The sequence below is a fragment of the Nipponia nippon genome, unplaced genomic scaffold (assembly GCF_047370975.1).
Source record: "Nipponia nippon isolate SJK-2023a ecotype South Korea unplaced genomic scaffold, ASM4737097v1 scaffold_7, whole genome shotgun sequence".
Taxonomy (NCBI): Eukaryota; Metazoa; Chordata; class Aves; order Pelecaniformes; family Threskiornithidae; genus Nipponia; species Nipponia nippon.
Genome location: NW_028262391.1, coordinates 12,912,049 through 12,933,312, shown reverse-complemented (window position 1 = coordinate 12,933,312; position 21,264 = coordinate 12,912,049). Strand labels below are relative to the sequence as shown.

At 50.0% G+C, this 21,264-nt stretch overlaps 1 protein-coding gene across 10 annotated transcripts in view; it reads right to left on the bottom strand.

Annotated features, from left to right (window-relative positions):
* Positions 1-20,724, bottom strand: part of LPP (LIM domain containing preferred translocation partner in lipoma) — a 353,105-nt gene extending 332,381 nt beyond the window's left edge. For 6 of the 10 annotated variants that reach the window (XR_015700425.1, XM_087739192.1, XM_087739191.1 and 3 more), the window contains exon 1: positions 19,766-19,832. The gene's annotated coding sequence lies outside the window, so the exon portion shown is untranslated. Of the gene's footprint in view, positions 1-19,233; positions 19,271-19,765; positions 19,833-20,160 lie in introns of those variants that run through there. The other 4 variants (XM_087739193.1, XM_087739197.1, XM_087739195.1 and 1 more) reach the window with 3 other exon arrangements.
* Positions 20,725-21,264: the final 540 nt, after the last annotated feature.

The following is a 21,264-nucleotide window of genomic DNA, read 5'->3' as shown; positions in this document are numbered from 1 at the left end:
CTCTGACTAACAGCTTTCAATGTTTGCTTCTGTGCTTCTCAGGTTTCATTTATTAAAATTAAACTGCTCAATTCAAAAGTACACTGCTGAAGTCATCTAATAAAAAGATCACGCAAGATAACAAAAGCTGGAGACGTGTTTCCTCCGTTCTGCTGCCAGCAGCGGCACCTGCTCAGAGAGTCATCCATACAAACAGCAACAGCTAATACGCCTGGCTGCTGCCATTTGGGAGGCCAGATCCTGTGTTGGTGTAAAGAAGCAACTATGCGAATGGTGAGTTTTGATCTGCAAGGAAGCACACACCCCTCCTTTATCATACTCGGCACGGAGCTGCTTTTAAATCTGCCACAACCCCATGTGTCAAAATTGGCCATAATGGGACTTATCGCTTCCGAACTCCTGGTCCAGCCATCACGCTGGAGGAAGGCTGATGCCGGCTGCAGCACAGACTGTCAGCTCTGATGGGGAAAATTAGCTCCCATAAAAGAGCAAACTCGCTGGCAGCCCCTGCACACTGCAGGGCGCAGAGCCTGGCATTACAGCATTGCCCTATGGGAGCCCCAGTGTCCTGCAGCAGCAGCACACCTGGCTTTGGGGCCAGGGGTCTCATTTTTATCTTTGCTGTCGCACTAGATTTTCAGGTTTGTCCTGAGGTTCATAAAATGAGACTAAAACAAGAGGGGGAAAAAAGGAGCAGGAGAGTAGGGGGAAGAAGGAGAGACCACTCCAGTGGCATGGCAGCACTAAAGGGATGAGATCCAGCTTGCATCAAAGGGATGGCATCCAGCTTTCCCGGATGGAGACTGCTGTATTATAACAAACAAAAAAATTATTTTGGGCAGGACAGATTTAAGCAGTGGCCAAGGAAGCTGCAGGACAGCTCTACCTATGGCAGCCAGGAGCCACCCCACTGGCTCTCAGCTGGAGCCACTGGGCGATGGTTGGGGATCAACCCATCAGCAGGACCAGCCACGTCGTACCCCTGTTATTTTAAATGCACGAGGACAGCTAGAAAAGAAGGATGGCTAAGGAACGAGAGGAATGAGCACATCTATGCCAGAAAGGCTGCGGGTCCCATGCTGGAGCGACCTTTCAGCAGCTCCCCGTCACTGCCAGCAGCGCTGCCTGTGATTTATGTGTCTGTAATTGACACCAGGATTGGACCCTGTATTTTCAAGCACAGGCTACCAGTCTCATGCTGTTCACACTCCCTCAGTCTACTGGAAGTGGAAGATTTTCAAAACAGCCTCATTGATTTTTTTTTTCTTCCCCCCACCCCGTTTGCTGTCTGCATTTCACTAAGCCTGGTCAGAGAGACCTCAAGCACGAGGGGGGCAGTTTCACTTTCTCACTCGAATGCACCCCAGCTTCATGATCAAAGAAGGATAATTGATTTCGCTTTCAAGTTCTCATGCAGTACCAGAGCATCCCAGAGCCCAGGTTTCAAATAAAGGATAATGTTTTGCATTTCAAAACCAAAAAAATGTAGTTCCCCCCCGCCCCGAGAAATGGCCATCCTCACCAGGCACCACCACTAGAATGCTGCCCTAACACGCCTCCCACGTCGTTAAGATGCTTGGTCAAGAAAAGCAGACCAACAGTGACCAAGAGCACAAGGGAGCAGAGGAGAAGTGCTGTGCCCCAAGGCGTGGGGGTCAGGAAGGCACCCGGCTCTCCCCGCTCCCAGCCCAGGCTCTTCAGCAGTCCACCCTTCAGTCGAAGTCTCCTACAGCAGAGATGGCATATTTTTGTGCACATTTGTTGAAATCTAAGGGGTTTTTTTATAAAGTTTTATTTTAAAGGACAATGTTCATTTGACCATTTTGGCTTTAAATGGCCAAAATCTGAAGGCAAAGGTCACCTTCTCCCTGGCTTGCTTGGGTGCCACCAGAACGAAACCCTTAATACCATCGCAGGCTCTTGTATCAATCTTCTTAAAACCATTTGTAAATGAAACTTTTAAAACTTAGAGCCTATATGACCAGATAGCCTTTGTGTTCAAGGCTTCCATTTTATCCAGTTTTGGCCAGATCATTTGAAAATGCCAACAAATACCTGGCAACCAACTGGATTCCCCACTCCCATGCCCACTTGGTCAGGCTAAGTATTTTTGGAAGTGTTAGAATCCATCATGATGTTCAAAAAAAGCACAACCAGCCAGGACCAGTAAACCTCTCTGGTTTAGAAATGCCTGTCACCTCCTTCCCCCCATCTCCAAGGATGACCGAGCATTAGCTGTCATCTTTCATTTTTATACCTTAATAGCAAACTGCCCCACTTTTAGCCTTGGAACAAGTACCTTCAGATGGAAGGAGCGACAAGGGGCCTCAAACACCTGTATTAAAAAAAAAAAAAAAGATTTTCTCAGTGCAGCTGCTGCTCTTTCCAAACAACTGGATCGAGAGGCCAAGGAAGTATATTCCTTCAAAACCAGAAAAAGCTCTGATGGGGCAGAAAGGCCCAAGTTAACATGGAAGCATGGCAATCAGCCAGCAGAGAGTGGAGCAGCCTCACCACCAACTGCTTTTCATGAAAACATTTTTGTTTTCAACAAATGTTGTTACAAACAGAGTAAAAAAAAAAGCCCTAAACTTTTTTTCCCTTTACAAAACAAGAACTGAGTTGCAAGCTGATGCTTCCCGCAGAAAACTCCATTTTGAGAAAGGAGCCATTTATACCAAATACAGATAAAAAATTCTGGAGCGATTCTGACAAGCCCTAATAACTGCTCTTACTACATTTCAAGACTAGGAGGACCACAGATGCCTCTGGATGCATCCACCTTCTGAACAAGAAAGTACCATTACTTCCATCATAGATGGAGACTGAGACATACAGAAAATACATTAAAAAGCTGGTTTATTTCCTAAATTACCCCAACTTCAGCTGGAAGCCAGGCTCCTCATTGATTTGGCCCTTATCACCAAGGGAATAAAAAAAAAAAAAAAATTAGCAGAGGCAGTGTTTCAGGCCATGCTTTACACTTTCCTCCCTGTGATGGGGAAATTGGCCTGCCACCGCAGAGCCCCTGCTCCCGGGCTGGGATGATGGCGAGGGCGCTCTGTGCTGCCCCTAACCCCACCGAGCCACCAGACCTTCATGGCAAAGCCGCTGCCCCTCTTCTCCCCCAAAGGAGACCTGAACATCATCGCCACCACCCCTGGGGTGCGCGAGCCTCAGCCCAGCACGAATAACTAAATGAGGGAGGGGGTCTCCAGCGTACACAGCAGCAGGACAATGGGAAGGAAAGGCGATCCTAATCCCCCGGCTCAGCAGGACTGCGCACACGCCGTCCCGCAGCATAGCTGTCAAATGCCCATCTACCTCAGCACAACCACCTGCTAATCTGCCTGCGGGATGACACGCAGCTCCACGCGCTTCTCCTACATTTCAGGCAGGGACTTTATCCCCCTTGAGGTGACAGCAGTGGGGACAGGGGATACAAGCATGCAGCCGTCATGCCGTTTGCCCAGCACCCAGCCCTATACACGCTCCCGTCCTCCCAGCTGGGGCTCGGGCTCAAGTAAAGGGAAGGCAGTAGAGCTTGGACATCCCTCCATTACCCTGTGCGGGAGAACCAGCCATGCAGGCTTCCACAGGAATTCTGTGGATTATCCTCCCCCCAAAGGAGCTTAATTAATTGCCTGTAAAAGCGGATTGTGATTTATCACATAACTTCTTTCAGCACAGTAAGTGCAAGTATTGTCACATCTTTCCTCCCCTTAAAAATTAAGGATAGCAAGTCTTTAGCCCCTGTGTGCCATTATATCATGACCTGGAGAAGTACATACACTGGACTTGCACTGCATTTCCTTTATTTTTTTGCCTAGTGCCAACAGTGACTATAAAACTGCACCCTGGACCTGTACGATTTGGTTCACTTTGCATTCCTGCTTCTCAGTGGAAAGAGGCTTTTGGTTTGCAGAATGGCAAAGTTAAACATTAAACATCCTCAGCACCCTTACAGGACCTCATCAGTACTCACAGGAAGAGATCACACTTCTTCCCCATGTACCTGATGTTTTCTCAGCACAAAGTTTTCTTGACTACTAATTCTCTGTGTTCTTTCCAAGGGTTTGCCACACGATATCCTCCAGCCTGCTGCACCAACGCTGTATTTTGGAAAAGTACACACCTATTTGCTTGAAACATTAGCTACGGTGCATGGGTGCAACATCACACCGAAGGGACAAAACACTTGAGACCAAGAAAGGTCTTTTCAACCTTCTTCCACCTCGCTGGTGTGATTCACAGGAGCACCTAACAGCGTAACACCACCATCGTACCTGTCCTTGCCTACTCCTACCCTACTGAGCTTGTCAGCAGGAATTTTGTCACCAGCCCTGAAGCCAGCATTTATGTTATCAAGCCAAGTGTTTTTGTTTTGGTTTTTTGGGGGGTTTGTTTGTTTTTTGGTTTTTTTGGGGGGGTGGGTTTGTTTTTTGTTTTTTGGGGTTTTGGGGGGTTTTTGGGGGTTTTTCTTTTTTTTTTGCGCTTGGTGATGGGGAAAAACAGAAAGGAACTGCAGAAGCTTTTGGAGACAAAGATCTCTCCAGGACGTGCCAGCTGATATTTTCAAAAGACTGACTTGGCACAGCATCAAGGAAGCCAGCACCCAACACGCAAGCAAGCAAGACCAGCTCCACGCCAGCCCTCAGCCAGGCTCAAGGAGCATTAGCGACTGCAGTCAGGAAGAAGGAAGGAGAGGAGCAAAGAGAAAGACAGACTGATACTGCGCCTGTTACAAGAGGTACAGCCACACGTCTGGTCACCACACAAGAAAGAAACAGAGAGAATAAAATGAGGGGGGACCTCTGCGAGCAACTGCGATGTCTCAGACAGCAGTGGCCATGCACAAGTCAACACTCTACCAAGACTGACCACACAGCGGTGTGTGAGATACCACACTTGGCCTTCAGCCTAGAAACAGGAGACACACGTGCGAGGCTGTGTGGGAAGAGCTGGCAAGTGAAGACTGCGTCCTATCAAGCCTGCAAATCTGCACGTTGCACACAGAGGCCCACAGCAGCCTCACATAAGCCATTTGCCCATAGCCACTGTATATCTAGTTACAACCCCCAGAAACACAGCTGACTTGATCACCAGGCCTTTATCAGCATTCACAGAGACCAGAGAAGGTCAAGAGAGCCATCATCGAGGAACAGAGGACAAACACAGCAAGCTCAATGGGAACTTGACAGGCCAAGAATGACTGCAGTCACGGAGGACCGAGGAGAGCTTGCTCGCATCACCCTCTTTTTCTGAGGCTCTCAAAGACGACAAAACCTCTGACCTTTGATTAAACCACACTACTCTCAGAAGAGGGGGTGGCTTAGGGGCTCAGGGACTCAATAAGAAACTATTTATCTCGAGGTCGTGGGTTCATACCCTCTTCAAGTTCTTTATTCTTAGTCAATTAAAACAGGGGACTCAATCTGCATTCAAAAAAAAAAATTGTTACTAAGGGCACAGCCAGATACTGCCTCATGAAACAGGCCCTTTGCTGCTCCTTGCAAGCCCTGCGGCTGAGCATAGCAACTTTGGGAACGAACGTTCCCTGTGCAAAGTGAACATGACCCGCTCCTGCACCCAAGGTAGCAAAGCAAAGGAAGGGATTGCAGGCGAGCAGGCACAGCTGCCATCACCAACCTCCAACAGCAGGTTAGGCACATCCTCGTAAGGAGCATTATGGATGGAGCTGATCCTGCCCCGGCCTCTGAACCTGGTCCTGGGAGACTTCTGCCCACCCCTGTACCACTGCTTTGAGAGGAGATGCATTCAGCTGGTGACCACTGCCCAGACGGCTATTCCTCCTACACCAGCTGGCGCTCGGAGGCCAAAACCCCACCATGAATGGTGAGGATAAGTAGCAAGACTGGAGATGTGCTTCTGCCTTTGCACGCACAGAGCAAGCAGCATCCACAGGGCTCCAGCCCTCACTCCCAGGGAGCCTGACCGCTTTGGACTGGACATCTTCCAGCCCTCAACCCAGTAATGACTTCAGACAGCCCCTCCGATTTGCACTGAAGGAGCATGAACATTTCCATGGACACTTAGGACCAGCTGAAGGGAAGATACCCTCTGTCCTCCTCCTGCTGCAGGCCCAGCCCCAGTCACGACAGAAACATGACAAAAGCAGAGGTCGAGCAAACGGGGAGGAGAGAGGACACCTTCCACTACATCACCAGGCCCAGAACAACGCATGAATCAAAGTTAATGCGTATCTGAAACCCATTACTGATAGAAACCAAACTATCTAGGAACTCCAGCTGCTGCATTCAGGGTTCCCGGTAGTGAGCACAGGCAGTCAAAACCTTTTTTTTGTTGTTGCTTTTTAGCCCATAAAAAGTCAAGATAAAAACGTGCTCCTGCACACAGGGCGCACGCACTTGCCTCTGTCACCTTTAGTGGCTTCCCACCGAGAAAACACATCCTTCTTCCCAAATGCAACTATTAGGTTTCATAAAATTTTTCATAAGTCCATGCTTTTCCTATATTTACCCTTTGGTCCAAAAGCAGAGAAAGGATTCAAGCACAAACTCCCCCTGCACCAGGATGGAGCTGCTGGCCCTGCTGGGGCCCTCCCACGCATCATGGCCAGTGCAAGGGTAACACAGCAAAACGGAGGGGTTTGGAAACAAACGGGGAGCAAGTGGAGTTTTCTTCCATTCACTGAAGATGGTAATTATTTTGGAGAGGACTGCCTATCCTTTTGGCTTTTAATTACTGCCAAAGCAAGTCAACCTCAGTTCAGACGAGTGAGAAACTATTAGGGGCTACGGATCTGCAGCCAAGGAAAACAAATCTGTACCGGTCCTTCACCCCCAGAATAACTTCTGATTGTCAAGCACAGTTACCAGGGGAATGAATAGCTTCTCCTTCAAGCTCCTCACTCAATTAAACTAATGCAGACAAAAAGGCCAGGCAGCAGCAGCCGGCAGCACGGGGCGAGTCAGATGCACGCACTTGGCACACGCGGAGCAACCGCAGCAGGTTCAGAGTGATGAGGGAGAGGAGGCATGATCCACAGTCTCCGTCATCGCAGAAGACACACAAGACTTCTCCTTGAGATGCTGAACGGCAAAAACTGGTGGGGTCCGTGCCCTGAGGAGACTTTCAGGAAGCTTTAACTGAGAAGTTAGAAGCACCCCCTGGTATCCTGAGCTGTCATCCATATTTAACGGAGACCGGTAAAGATCTGAGTGAGGAAACACCTAAGAAAGTCCTTGATTTATTAGTAATCCAGAACTATCCTATCACTGCCTCCCTCTCCACTCAGCAGCCTTATAATTATAACTCTGCCTGAAAATCAGGACAGCCATCAAGCCAGAGCACAAAATAGAGGCCAGGAGAAACGAGTACAATCCTCAGCCCTGCTTGAGCAAGAAAGCAAGTGTCTAAAGCATCCCCATCACCTTTCAAAGCACCCAGGAAAAAAAAATTAGATGCAGCAGGAGCTCATTTTGGTTCCCCGTTGCTCTTTGCAGACAGGCTGTTGGGGCACTAATGATCCATATGAAGAGGATCAATTCCTGGTTTTTCCTCCTTGTGCAGCTGAATTTCATTAAGAGGATAAATACGGACCTTGCAGACTACAGTGACATATAGAGGCCTTCCTTACTCTTCACTCCCTCTATGATATGCTACAGCTTCTTTTTCTTTTTGTAAAGTTAGACAAATAGCCTTTTCTTTTTCAGGGGAAAGCAACGCGTCAGGCAGCTTCCGACCCATACAACACTGAGCAAACCTCTCCTGACAAAAAAGGCTGCAAGACATTCATTATCCGAGATCCCCGAATACTCCATACAAGCAAAGTTATCGCAGTGGAGTTCCCTGGTCCTCAGTGTGTTATCTGCAGCAGCTGGCTGGGGCTGCACTTCATGGTGGGATGGAGCAGGAACAGCCAGGACATGAATCGCGAACTGCAGAGTCCAGAGACAACTCCAGAATAAACTGCTGCTTCAGCAACACACATCCAAATAACCTGCTTGACCTCTGAGGCATCATGGAGATTGCAACTAAATGTTCACAACTGGAGAAAGAGAGGGAGGCAAGCAAAGGATTCAGGCCAGCCAGGAGCATCATGCCTTCACACACCATCAACAAGGAGGCGGGCACGTCAGCATGCAGACAAAGGCAGGCAGCAAGCAAAATCCACGGCTCCCTCCTTTCAAGTGGATTTTAATAAAGTATGAGTGTGCAAACATAGAGCTAAATCCCATTCCCCCTCAAAAACTAAAAAAAGTGGTGTCTTTGATTTCAATGGAAGCACAGCTTGGCCCTTGCATAGCTGAAGGCAGGGAAAGCTGCTTTGCTCAGACCAGCCCAACACAGCAGCAGCAGGTGCTCTACAAAGCTGAACCCACACAGCCATGAACATGCCCCAGCTTAGACTGGCTCTTCCAGCAGGTGTTATTTGAATCCTGGGCATCTCTCTAGCAAAGTGCAATGATATTTAACTTCCTTGTGGGCTCAGGAGGCTGCCAAACATCTGTTGGGATTAGTTGGTTCATGTTTGTAAAGTGCACACAAATGCGGTCGTAAGGAAGGGGCTGACCTATTTATGGATGTGAATGCTGGACCAAGACCCAAACCCACATACTATATTTGCACATATGGCTGTATCTCCCCTGCCAGATTTTACTGTATGAAGCTAGGATGGAGGGATGAGGTGTCACCTATAGCTTACAGCCCACTTTTGGTCACTGCTAATTTAAGTGAGTCATACTGCTCCCCTCCTCTACTTTACCCTATCCAATTGCACAACTGAATTTTGTTAACAAGCTGGGCTAGTGCAGCTCTACCAGGAGCCCCCAAATGCCATATGGGTTACCCTCTGCAGGAGAAACCCACCTTCCCTCAAACCTCCATCCCACTCTCTGGAGCCCCACCAGGGCTGCAGATCACAGACTTTCAGCCCACAGATCTCCGGCAGGCTCGCAGAGGCCAAGCTGCAGCAGATCAGCCACCCAAATTCCTCGTGGCAAGGGACTTTGCATCAAGTTTCACATTTCTCTTGGGTGTCCCTCCCTCCCACACAGGCCTCCTGTGAGTAAGAGCTGAGGAATGAGACAGCGAGCCTGCACAGCTCAGAAACCATGGTGATAAACAGCCATGAGGGAGATGAACTCCCCAGGAAGGACAGGGAAGAGCCCAAGTAGGTTTCAGATGAAACCGAGCATGTTTGTTAAACGGATTATAGGTGGCAATGGCTTGTGACGGCAGGGCCACAGGAGCCATACGCTCCTGTGACTCAGAATTGCTTTGCACCAAGTTGCAAGTCCTAGACGTATAGCTTTGCTCTGCCAGGAGCTACTGCTCCCCTTTCCTCCGCAAACACATTTCAGTACTTATCAGGTCTCCATCTTAGTCACATTCTGCTAACACACACTTTTTACATCCTTTTCATCTTCCCTCATAATCAGTCTTTATGTCCTCAAGTCAATCGCTCTGCTCTTCTCTCACCATTCTCCACTTTATCTTCATCTCCCAGGGCAGGAGCCCCTAAGACCCAGACGCCATTCCACGTGTGCAGTCTGTGCTCTCTGCTGGGGTTCACAGGACTTCAACACGCACAGTTTGGCAGACTCACCACTCTCCTTTGGGCAACGTAACAAGCGGCAGGCTCAGCCCAAGATGCCACAGGTCAAATTTAGAGACATAGACAACACAAGAAAATGTTGTCCACGGAATATGGAAGCAAAAACAAAGAGAAGGATGAAGAGGAGCCCAGGAGCATACCAATACCATACCCAGAATTACTCATGTCTTTCATTAGATGGATAGGCCTTGTCTTGTTCTGGAGATCAAGAGCACCTGCAATCACTTCCATTACATATCAGGTAGAATGTGCACAACTAAAACACGCAGAAAATATTCTCATCCTAGCAGGTGCATCTACCAAGACAGCTAGAATTAAACCAGATGATCCAATGTGGGAATTTCTGATAACACACAGCTACCTTTGTACATCCAGTTCCACCCATGAAATTGGGCACACCCTTAATCAGGTATGAATCAAATCATCTGAGACATGAGAAATTTATCAAGAGCTGCTGCAAACACCCATAAGGTTGCTTGTGCCTCACTGCACTTCACCTTCAAGGGATGGGGAGCAGCCGATGCAGACAGACAGCTGCCCTGAACACTGAAGAAAGCCGGAGCAGATCATTTTCACTAGGACTTCTTGCACATGACGGCATGACCCAAGACCTAAAACACCACCTCAGGCGTGCAAATGCATACAGACCACAGGCTTGGGCTACGGCATCCAGGGAAGCCCAGCAGGCAGGGAACCAGAGTGGTGCAGGTATGGGTATGACACCCCGGTGAGTGGCCTGACCCCAGACAAGGTGGGGCACTACCAGCACAGATGATCATTGTAACACACCGGAGCATGAGTCCTCTCTTTTTCACCCCAGGGTACATCACAGCAAGACAATACACCAGGCAGTGCAAAGGTGTCCTGGTTCCAGCTGGGACAGAGGTGATGCCAACCTGGCTGGGGTTAAACCATGACAAAAGGCAAGGTGATGCCAACCTATCTGCCCTGCATCCTCAGAGATATCCAATACCCACCTGCAGAAACAGTGACCACAAAACACTACCCATAGGTCGTGTATGCAATGAGGGGATGGGAGCTAACTTCACACAGAATAACTTATAAATGAACCCACCACTACAGGAATCCTTGTGTGTAGTAAGGCAATGAGCTCTGCTCTCGTAGCTCATTCTCCTCCTGCTCTATAATGCGGTCCTTAAAAACTTCTCCACCGACTTCCCCAGCCTCCGCACACCCCGAGTTCACAGCTCTCCCACGCAGCAGAGCAAAACACGCCGTGCCAAGCCATGGAAGGAGGCGCACAGGCACTCCGTAAGCTGCCATCCTTTCACCCAGACGCTTTGAGAACCTGGGTGGGCGGAGTGCCTTGGAAAGACACACTCATTTATATTGTTTTAAGTTCACCTGCTGCTCTGGCCTCATTCCCAAATCTCGTATACCGAGGGAGACACTCGAAGAGGCATTACGTGCCAAGAACGCCGCACTCATCCCCGCAACGACATGGAGGCCCAAGGCGTTATTCTTAACTTCCAAAATATGCTTCCGCCCTACAATTTGACGCTTAATGCCACTGTTAGAGGCTTGCAACTTGTCTGCTTCACTCACAATATGACCTCCTGCGCTCTACGAGGCCGACTCTTCATTGCAGTGAGGCTACGGCCATTCTGCATGCTACAGCACCGCTTCAGAAGAAAAGCAGACAGACATCTCCCCAGGTAACTTTAAACCTTTTGCCCATCATTTCTTCCCCATCTGTCTGCCTTGGGAGCAAATTGGGATTCAGGTACAGGACAGTGTTTAAACACTTGCTTATCTTTAGTCACACAAGTAGCTGCAGAGAGTTCAGCTGGATTACTCATACACTTGAATTTCAGACTTACTCCGCGGAAAGTTCACCGAGCCCTCCTTAAATGGCAAAGATGCAGTGCCGTGTTTTCCAAGCTCGACTCTGTGTATCCCAAGGAACCAGAGAAAGAAATGGATTCTTTAAAAGAGCACTGAAGTGGAACTGTGCTATGGAAGGCATAATTTTCATTCTCCCAAAAAATGGCCTGTGGGATCAAAAGTGATGGAGAACCACCACAGCTCTAAAGGAAGCTTAAACTACCCTAAAAAAATGGCAGTCTTACTGTACGCAGGCAAACAAGCCACTGAGGAAGCGTCCAGCTGATGATGTGAAGTCCCCCATTACCCATATTCTACTCGTCAAAACATGTTTTTATACATAAATACCACCTGGACCTTAACCATTTCTGTGGTTCATTTCTGGACCTCCTCACCATCATGTTTCAGATTCAACAGCATTAAACTGCCCTGGTTTCTAAATGCCAGAGGCAAAGACCAGCTTCCATACTAAGCTAAGCATTTCAATACCCATGCAAGGTAAGTACAGGCCTTGCCCCCAGTACATCTGCCCCTAGATGACGATGATAATGCATAAGAGGCAGGTAAAAGCAGAAAAGATGGGGGAGATGGACTGTAAAGATAGGCTTAACTGCAATAAGCAGTTCAGAGTAATCTCCAGAGTTAGGTGGAAAGGATGCTAACTTCAGTCTGTAATTACAAACAATTCTTTTCAACCATTTCTCTGATTATCAGTTATGACTGCAAATTAAAGAGAACAACCCTGGTCTAACTGGCTTTTTTCTCCTGGATTTCAGTGTCAGGGATGACACAAGACTCCCAGCCTCACTACTCTACAAGCCTCAGTGTCCTGACAGTAAAATTGCAAGAATAATTTTCCTTCACCTCAGGAAAGCACTGCAAAAATAGTCCCCCCCAACTTGCAAAGCACTCCAATGAAAGACCAAAGAGCACTCCAGAACAGCACAAAAGGAAATTAATAATTCTGCATTCAGTCCCGAGTTTGAATAGTATGTATTATATAAGGCTTGGGGCCACACACTGAACAAGAAAAGAAAATGAAGAGCTGCTCGTTAAGTATCACCTTCCACCCTGGGCACAAAGAGTAGGTGCTCTGGCAATTAAGTGGCTATATCATAATACCCGCTTGCAGGGGAGGCCAAATCAAGGTTTCATCAACAACCTTCATTCTGGCATTTTGTAGCTTCGGAGCACTTGGACTTTGCAACTTTAACACCATTCTTTTAACCAAATACATTGCTTGTAATTAACTACAGAACTGCCATGTGGCTGCCACAGTCACTATCTGTTTCTCTTGGGAAATCGAGATTAAAGGCTTGTCCTGGCCACAGTAATAGCTTGAGGTAGCTCTCAAGATTTGCCCAAACCCATGAAAAGCACATCAAGTCTCTACCTCAAGTGATGAGGTGTGTGAAATTCAAGCCAGCTGATCTCCTTCGGGGCTGAGCTGAAGCAGGAACGCAGCTGACACGCGTGTGAGCAAGGCAGGGGAGATGCAGCAGCTGGAGTTACAACCACTTATCAGCTGCTAATCCAATCACTCTCCCAACCCAGTTGCTTCGTGCCACACACTGGCTGGGAAACTCCTCGCTTTCATTCAAGCTCGCCTCATTTCATGGAGTAATTCAAGTCTGTTAAGGTGAGGTAATAAACTGCTGAAACAGAGAGAGCTCCTTAGGGTACGTGCACGCAGCACATCCAAGATGCACATGTACGTTATGAGACATAAACCACTGCAGCTGGGGTACAAGAAACACAGCAACCGCACCAGGACCGCCTGCAAGTCACCTGTGAAGCACCCTAAGTTTCTCTTCCAAAAAATCAAAAAAACCACCCTCACCAACCTGAGTTTCATGCAGCCAGCCACATTTCTGAAAAAGCCCTAGAGGAGATATTTTAAATTTGCTCTTTTATGCTTAACTAAGGCTTGGAGCTGGACCGCTTTTACCCCATCACGCAGTGCATCCCTACCCACCCCACTGTGCTGTACAGCCCCTTCTTCAAGGTCTGCAGCATAATCTGTCAGCCTCCTCCATCCATCCATCCTGCCTGCGCCCAGCTGGCCAGGCTGGTCCCACAATAAAGCAGCTGGGTCCTGGTTCCTCAGCAGCGTTACGGCCCTCAGCTGCGCAGCCCTGGCAGGGGCTCTCCAGCTGGAAGGAGAGAGCAGGAGCAAAGGGAGAAGAGGAGACGTCTGCAGCTCCCCACAATGAAATCCACTGGCCTAAAAAAGGGGAGGGGGAAGTTACAAATTGATGCATAAACAAGACCTGACTGTGTAATTCGGAGCTAACAGGGTAGTTTACTGAATGTTAATTAAATCCTCAGTGCCTGTTACCAACTGTGGAGATCAACTTATTTTTAAATTAAATAAGCAATAAATGCTTAGATGAACTTCTATTAAATTTCACCCAGTGAATGAAGTATGTGAGGCTTTTAATAGACATTAAACAAGATAGTTATGGCAAGTTAGTTGATATTTTATTACCTAAAGATAATGGCCATATTAAATCTCAACTAACTATTCCACTGGCGGCACAATCATCCAAGACTTGGCGGAAGTTTGCCTGCCTTGAAGCATCACTGGGCAGCGGTAACAGGGGGAGGATGGCAGCCAAGTGCTGAATGGCACCTACTTAGGGGATGCTCAAATGCATAAGCCCACTTAGGCACAAAATGGGATCCCTCCCAGCCAGATCGGGAAACCCCAAAGCGGGCTGACAGGGGCTCTCGCACAGAAACAAAGCTGGCATAAACTGGAGACCTTCAAGCATCCCAACCCCCCCAAACCAAATGAAGCAATTTATGGGTTACCGAGGAATCACTATTACGAGGTTCCCTTGTGGCATCAAGGACATCAGAAAACACCCTCACTAGCAGCCTGCAATCTCAAAAGCTTGTATCTTTTTCTAAGAAAAGGTTACCAGCAGCCCACAGCTCCACCGATGTTTGTTTTCTTTTCCTGAGCATATTGCGATAGTTTGGAAGTGCTTATGAGTGACTCACATGTGTGTCACTGTCACCCACAGATCCCAACAACAGATACTGACAGTCTAAAATGACAGAGACTTGCTGACAGCGACTTAAAAATTATCACTTTCATGCCAGCTCTTGCGCTTGCTCAGAACGTGATTGAAACCAGCTCTTTTGAGATGAAAGCAGAATCTCCACCGAGGTGTCTCTACCGGTAACCTTAATCACAACGATTAAGTGTGGGTAGCAGGTTTATTTTTCACGTCTGGATTGGAAACAGCGTGAGCCCTACCTGCCCAGCCGTGCCAGGAGGAACGGAAAGAGCCGAGCCTTGCACCCCACTAACCCCCGCTTCTGGGGCCGGCACAAGCTCTCAGAAAGCTTTTAAACTTTGTGGGGTTTTTCTGGTCTGTGGTTTTCGGTTTGATTTGTTGTTCTCTTTTCTCTGTTTGTTTCTATTTTACAAAACAAAAAGCTCACTAAATTAAAAAGAGCTCTTCAGACTTTACCAATGTTCTCCTCCAGCATCCCAATGCACATGTGAAGGCCAACTGCTGCACCTTCCCTCTAATCCCTCCTCTGGAACCGTTGTTCATAAAGTTATTTCAAGTCCTGTATTTTCCTACATATAACCCACACTCTTTAAAGGTATCGTTCCTTGCAAATCCGTCCCTCAGATAACCCACATCCTTAGATAAGCTATGGTTTCCGTCTCCTCCGCTCCTGCCTGCTTTTGAAGTGTGGCTGCAGTTCCAGTAAGCTCTCTAGCTTTTAGCAGAATTACCCTGCTACGAGAGCAAGAGCAAAGGGAGATGATGAAGCTACCGGGGTAAAAAAGCAGGCTGCGGAGGACCAAAAGCAGGCAAGAGCATTGCTGTCTCGCTCACGTGTGCACACAGCAAACACAGATGCTGAATCCCAGACTTCTGGCGGGTCACATAGACTTGGTATTCATCTTGCTTGCCTGAAGGCTTCTCTCCATCAAAAAAATAACGTACGTAAAAAGCACAGATGTAGCTAAAAGAAATGTATAATTCTTCGTCATCCCAATGCCATCTTTAAAACCTCTCCATGCATCCACAGGGACTTCCCTCCACCTGAAGGGATTACCAGGGCTGCCACAGGCTGCACAGGGAAGAGCACAGATGACCGGCTGGAGGTGAAACCCAGCGTGGTCCAGGGCCAGCTGGAGCGGAGGGTGCGGGTGCTGCCCAGAGCCATGTCAGGGACGGAAAAGTTCATTAGCAGAAAGGCAGAGCCGTGTCAGGCTTTCAGACGCTGAACGAGGAACAAAACGCTACCAAGGATGCATTGTTCACACAACCATGATGGGCAAAGGAATAGAGAAACCACTGCAGCACCCTGAGGGTATATGTTTCCACAGATGCACGGAAACCGTCTTTTTACAATTTGTCATCCACCCAAGCTACTGCTTTTCTCCAGCTATAGTCAGCAAGAGATGTTTCAGAGAAACACGCGTGAAACAATCTCTTCTTTCCAATGAGATGTTTACAATATAAGAGGCACCACCACTAGCTGGTATAACTCTGAATGTACCTGACATTCATACAACCATCCCATCTCCTTTCCAGACTTGGCTAAATTCTTGTCCTCAGCAACATTCTGCATGATGAATGCCACCATTTAGTGACATGGAAAAGCACTTCATTTTGTTCATTTTGCATCAGCCACTTACACCTTGCCTTGCATTGGTACAAAGGAACAGAGACCCCTTTTCCACAGCACTCGCTGTTTCTGTGACACCTTTCTAACATGCGTCCTTTATATAGGAGCATTCCCAAACTACTGCTCAAACTCCCTCAGGTTTTCCAGCTACCCACCATTTTTACTATCCCTCTGCAAAACTGCATACACCAGGCTTCACTGACCAGAAGGGAGTCACTTAAGTTTTATAGTCAGGCGTTATACAAACAAACACAGGCAGCGATTTTAACAAACAAGGCAACAGTCAGGCTTTGAAATTAAGTGAGTGTTGTCTCTACTCTGACCGTGAACCCCCACACCGTAACTCATACTATGAGTTTTAATTAAAAGTACATACTGACAATCATATTATATATTTAAAAGCACTCCAGCTCCACTTAGACCGTAGCTGACACTATTAGGTGCCTCACAAAACTCACTAGTCCAGCTCTGGAGCTTCACGCCTGAACATCCTAGAGAAACGAGTGCTTTAGCAAGGCATACACAGCTGAATCTGCACTTTCATTATTTGAAAGCTTGAATTACACTCCACCAGTTCCCGATTCTGGTAAGATAGAGCCCATTACCCCTCATTAGTGACAGCTGAAGATGATATTCAGAGCAATGCAACTTTGAGACCCGATGGGCTCCATAAGTTTCCATGAGACAAGGCAGCTAAACTGCACAGGAACCTGGGATTTTCTGTACCCTAACCATGACTGCCGGGATACAGGACCTGAAATCCACTCCTGGCCCATCAATCTAGAGGCAGGTTTTTGCCAGTTTGCCCTGGTTTCACTAGACCACATCACAGACAATATCATTCAACGCTTTTACCCCCCCAAGCTGGGTGACTGCTTGTCCAAATGGCAACTAACAGAAGGGGACAGGACCCACGGAGCTGGAGCCTGCACCGAGATGGGCCTGCTCACCAGTATCCTGCCCCAACACCCGGGCTGATCTCCAAACATGCTCCAAAGGTGAAAATCTCACCTCAGTGAAACGGAAATTGGAGCTTCTCTGCCCAGCCAGCTTATGGGGCGGCAGCTGGTACCAACCACACCGAGAGACTGGGACTTGCACGACAGAGACAGCCGCGCAACAACGAAAGCTGTGATCCTCACCGACCTGGGCACCACGCACCGTGGAGACCGCACAACAGTGATGCATTGCAGTTTGGGGCTGTACCTACAGAAGCTTCAATGAGACACAGTTTTAGCGTCATTTTCCTGGACGCGTCCTCCATTTCCACCCAAGAGTTTACCCAGGCAGCATACAAAGGCCGCGTATCCCTGACTGGAACTTCTGGACAGCAGGACCGTTGGCAACACAGCACATGTGCACAGCCAACATGTCCACGGCCTCCACACAACGCACACACTCTGGGGATGACTTTTGGGAAGAGGGCATTAAAAAAATCACTCAAGGGCCCTCTCTGTGCACAAGGAGCTCATTTTCACAGTCCAACAGACTCATCGCACACCACCCACCCACTACCAGGCACCTCTCTCCAGCCAAGAGACTCACAAAAAGCCTATGGTGATCTTCAGCAACCCATGTGCTCCAAACAGGCCCTCCAACCTCAGGGCTGGGAGAAGACCCTACAAGAACCAGAAGACATCTGATGGCAGGAGAGACCCCAGCACCATAACTGATGAGGACTTTGCGCTGCCACCATCCTGGACCAGGTTCCCGCAGCTTGGTAGCTTTTCCCAACAACAGCCAAAACAAGCTGACTCTGGTGGGGAAAAAAAACCAACTGAAAAAAATAATTAAAGGAAAACTATATATGAAATTCAACGATCAGAGGGCAGCAGGGCTGAAGGCCCCATTAGCAGCGTCAGCATCTCACTGGAGCTGCAGGCAGGATTCGACACTGAAGGTAGGAGCTCGCTTCCAGGTGGCCCTATAGCCACCACCCACACCATCACCTTCTGGCAGCCCATCCTGCAGGGAAAAAACCCTCCAACGAAGGCTAAACAACCGAAAGAGGGGAATAACAGAGCTACTAAATTTAGGAGTGACAGATAGGATGAAAGGTCATGGGGCGGACAGGCGGGGACAGAGTAAGCCAACGGGCAGAGGGAAGTTTGCAACAGTAAATCTTTATCCTCAGATGAAAATATTTCCCAAGGGAAATCCCATATTCCAGGGTACTACTTAGCCTTGCCTGGGCCAGTCCTGCTGCAGCAAGGGTGGAGATAATCAGAAAGTCCCTCAGATCCCCAAACTGTGCCACTGCACAGCAAGCTGGGCTACACACAGGACAGCGACCACCATTTTCCACCATGAACACGGTTGGTAGTGGACATGGTACAGATGAAATGCTGTGTCCCATTTCCTGGCTCCAAGCCTTCCTAATATCCCCTACCCCTATCTGTAATTACTTGGTGAGCCAGCACCTGCTATCACCCAGCTCCCACACATCCAGGGACACCCTTCTCTCTCTCTCTCAGATCTTGCCCCAAAAATCATTCCTGGAAGGTATAAGCACAAACTCCACAGGTAAATGAGTCCAAGGAGGCAAAGAAATTCTCAAATCTAGAGTGCTTACAAAAACTTAAACATTTCCATGAAAGACCTTGCATTTCACAGGGGTCAAAACCACGTTCTGCACCCGGGCCAAGGTGTCGTGGATGTGTAGGACAACACATCAGCAAGCTTGACGGTTCCTGCAAGCTTTTAAAGCTTTGTGTACCAATCACCCAGCAAGAGAGAAAGATACCAAACAGGAACCCAACATAAACAAACAAACAACTGGGCCAAAAAGTCAACTGGTACAGGCATAGAAAAAACAAACAAAAAAAAATAATCAAAACAAAGCAGGATAATCCAACACTCGTTTGTTTCACCAACGGGCCAAACTGCACCTCGAGGTACAGTAGCCAGAGCAATTACGGCATGAGTTTCTCCATCAACACCTCCTACTCCGGAGCACTGCCTTCTCCCCAGCACAGCCCCAGGGCGTGGAGAGTGCTCCTGAACAATGGCAGGAATAAGATTTCACTGTTCAAAAGGGGAGGGCAAGAGAAGGGGGAGAAAAAAAAAATTATAAAAAAAAAAAAAAGCCCAGGGTGACGTAAGGGTGTGGGAAACTTTTACGTCCTTACCTGCTGGGGAAGGGTGGGCCTCCCCTGGCGTATAAAAAGTGCCAGGGCTTTACTCAACGTGTTATTTACTACCGAGCCGCGGCCGAGGGGTCGGCCGGCGCAAGGTGCTGCGGCGGCGCGGCTGCCCCCGCCCGGGCCAGGTGCACCTGCGGCCGGCAGCACCGCGCCGCCGAGCCCCGGCCGTCCGCGGGGGAGCCCCGGCCGTCCGCGGGGGGACCCCGGCCCGCGGGCAGCCCCTGCCCGGCGCGGAGAGGGGGGGCCGCGCAGCCCAGCCGCTGAAGCACCGGGGAAGTTTCCCCCCGCCCCGCACCCGGGAGCTGCCCCCGCCCCGCCGCCGAGCTCGCACCGGGCCGGGCCCCCCCCCCCCGGCGGCCTCGGCGCCCCGGGCGGAGGGAGGAGCCAGGCGCGGCCCCCCCCCCAGGCGGCCGGCAGCGCTCCCCGCCCCGGCCGGGGGCCCCAGCTGTTGCACAGCTGCCTCGGCGGGCGGAGGGGGGGGGAGAGGAAGGGGGCAAGTTATTATCTGCAACAATACCTCGGGGGGAGGAGGCAGCGGAGGCGAGCGCGGCGGCGGCGGCGGCGGGAGGAGGCGCCGGGGGGAGGTGGGGCCGGGGGCGGGGACGGGGCCGCGGAGGTGCCCGGGACCGCCCCGCCGCGCCCGCCCCTCGGCCCCGCCGCCGGCCCCTTCCGCCCGCCGGCCCCTTCCGCGCTGCGCGCCGCTGCCCCGCCGCGTCCCCCGGGCGGCCCCTCCCGCCCCCCCCGCTTCCGCGCCCCCCCGCGCCCCGCCGGCACCCCCCCGGCCGGCCCCCCCCGCATCCCGCCCTCCGGTCCTGCCAGCCCCCTCCCGCGCCCCCCTGCATCCCCCGGCGGCGGCGCTCCCGCCGCCTGCATCCCTCCCCCCGGCCCCTCCGCGCCCCCCGCGGCCCTTACCTCCCCTCGGGCGGAGGAAGGGGGGGACCGGCAGCCCCGAGCTCGGCGGGACGCCCCCGAAACAAAAAGCGAAAGCGGCGGCCGCTGCCTCCCGCCCCGCCGGGCTGCTGCGCTCTGCCCGGGGCTGACGTCAAGGGCCCAAATTCCTGCCTTTCCCTGCAGGCAGATTTGTCCATGTAAGGGCTGGGGCCGGGGCTGGGGCCGGGGCCGGGGCCGGGGCGGCCGCAGGGCGGGAGGGGGCTGCGCTGCGCGCACGGCGGGGCGGGGGGGGCAGCTACCGGTACCTCGGGGGGGGAACGACGGCGCTGGAGGCAGTCCCGACCCTGCGAGCATCACCCTCCTGCCCTGTAACCCGGAGGGTTAGGCCCAGAAATGCGCACCGTGGCTTGCAGTATTCAACTTTTCACGGAGAAGTTTTGTCCAGGGCTCTTGATGATTTTTTTTTTTGGTGCTTTTCCAACCAACTTTTTCTCTGTTCTTTCCCAGCCGGGGCGCATAAGAAGGTGGGGGGAGGTAAACGATGCTCGGAGCTACAAAGGAGCTGCTTGCTCAGAGATTCAAAACAAAACCTGTCGAGCATACTAAGGAGAGGGGGAAGGGAAACTGTTTTCTGATCGCTTTCCGTGTGATTGTTCTGTGGCTATTTATAAGGACTGCAATTAAAATAATTTGGATTTTGAGTGTGATTATTTTTATAACGGAACGTTACCCTTTAAGTAGCTGTTGGGTATCTGCATTTGCCCTGAAGAGAAGGGGAAGACAGAAGGGTTACATTGCGTTCAGGCTGTGGAGGGGGAGAGTTGCCAAGCCTTACTCATTTGGAAAGACATTTCTGGATGAGTTTTTAAGCACTTTAAATGTATTTCATTTTGACAATAAAGGGCTCTGCTGTGTGCTTCCAGAAGACGTTTACAATCTCATCCTGTTACCAGCTTTAATGTCCGCAGTCACCCCTTGACAGCCCTGGGAGGGAAAGTTTGCACGTAAGGACCCAAAAAAGGACATGGAGTGCCTAAAAGACTTCAGAAGCTGGAGCACAGAGTTGTGATCCAGCCTTTCTCCCCCTTCCCTGGCTGCCAGAGTGTCTAAAACAAGCAAGCGTGC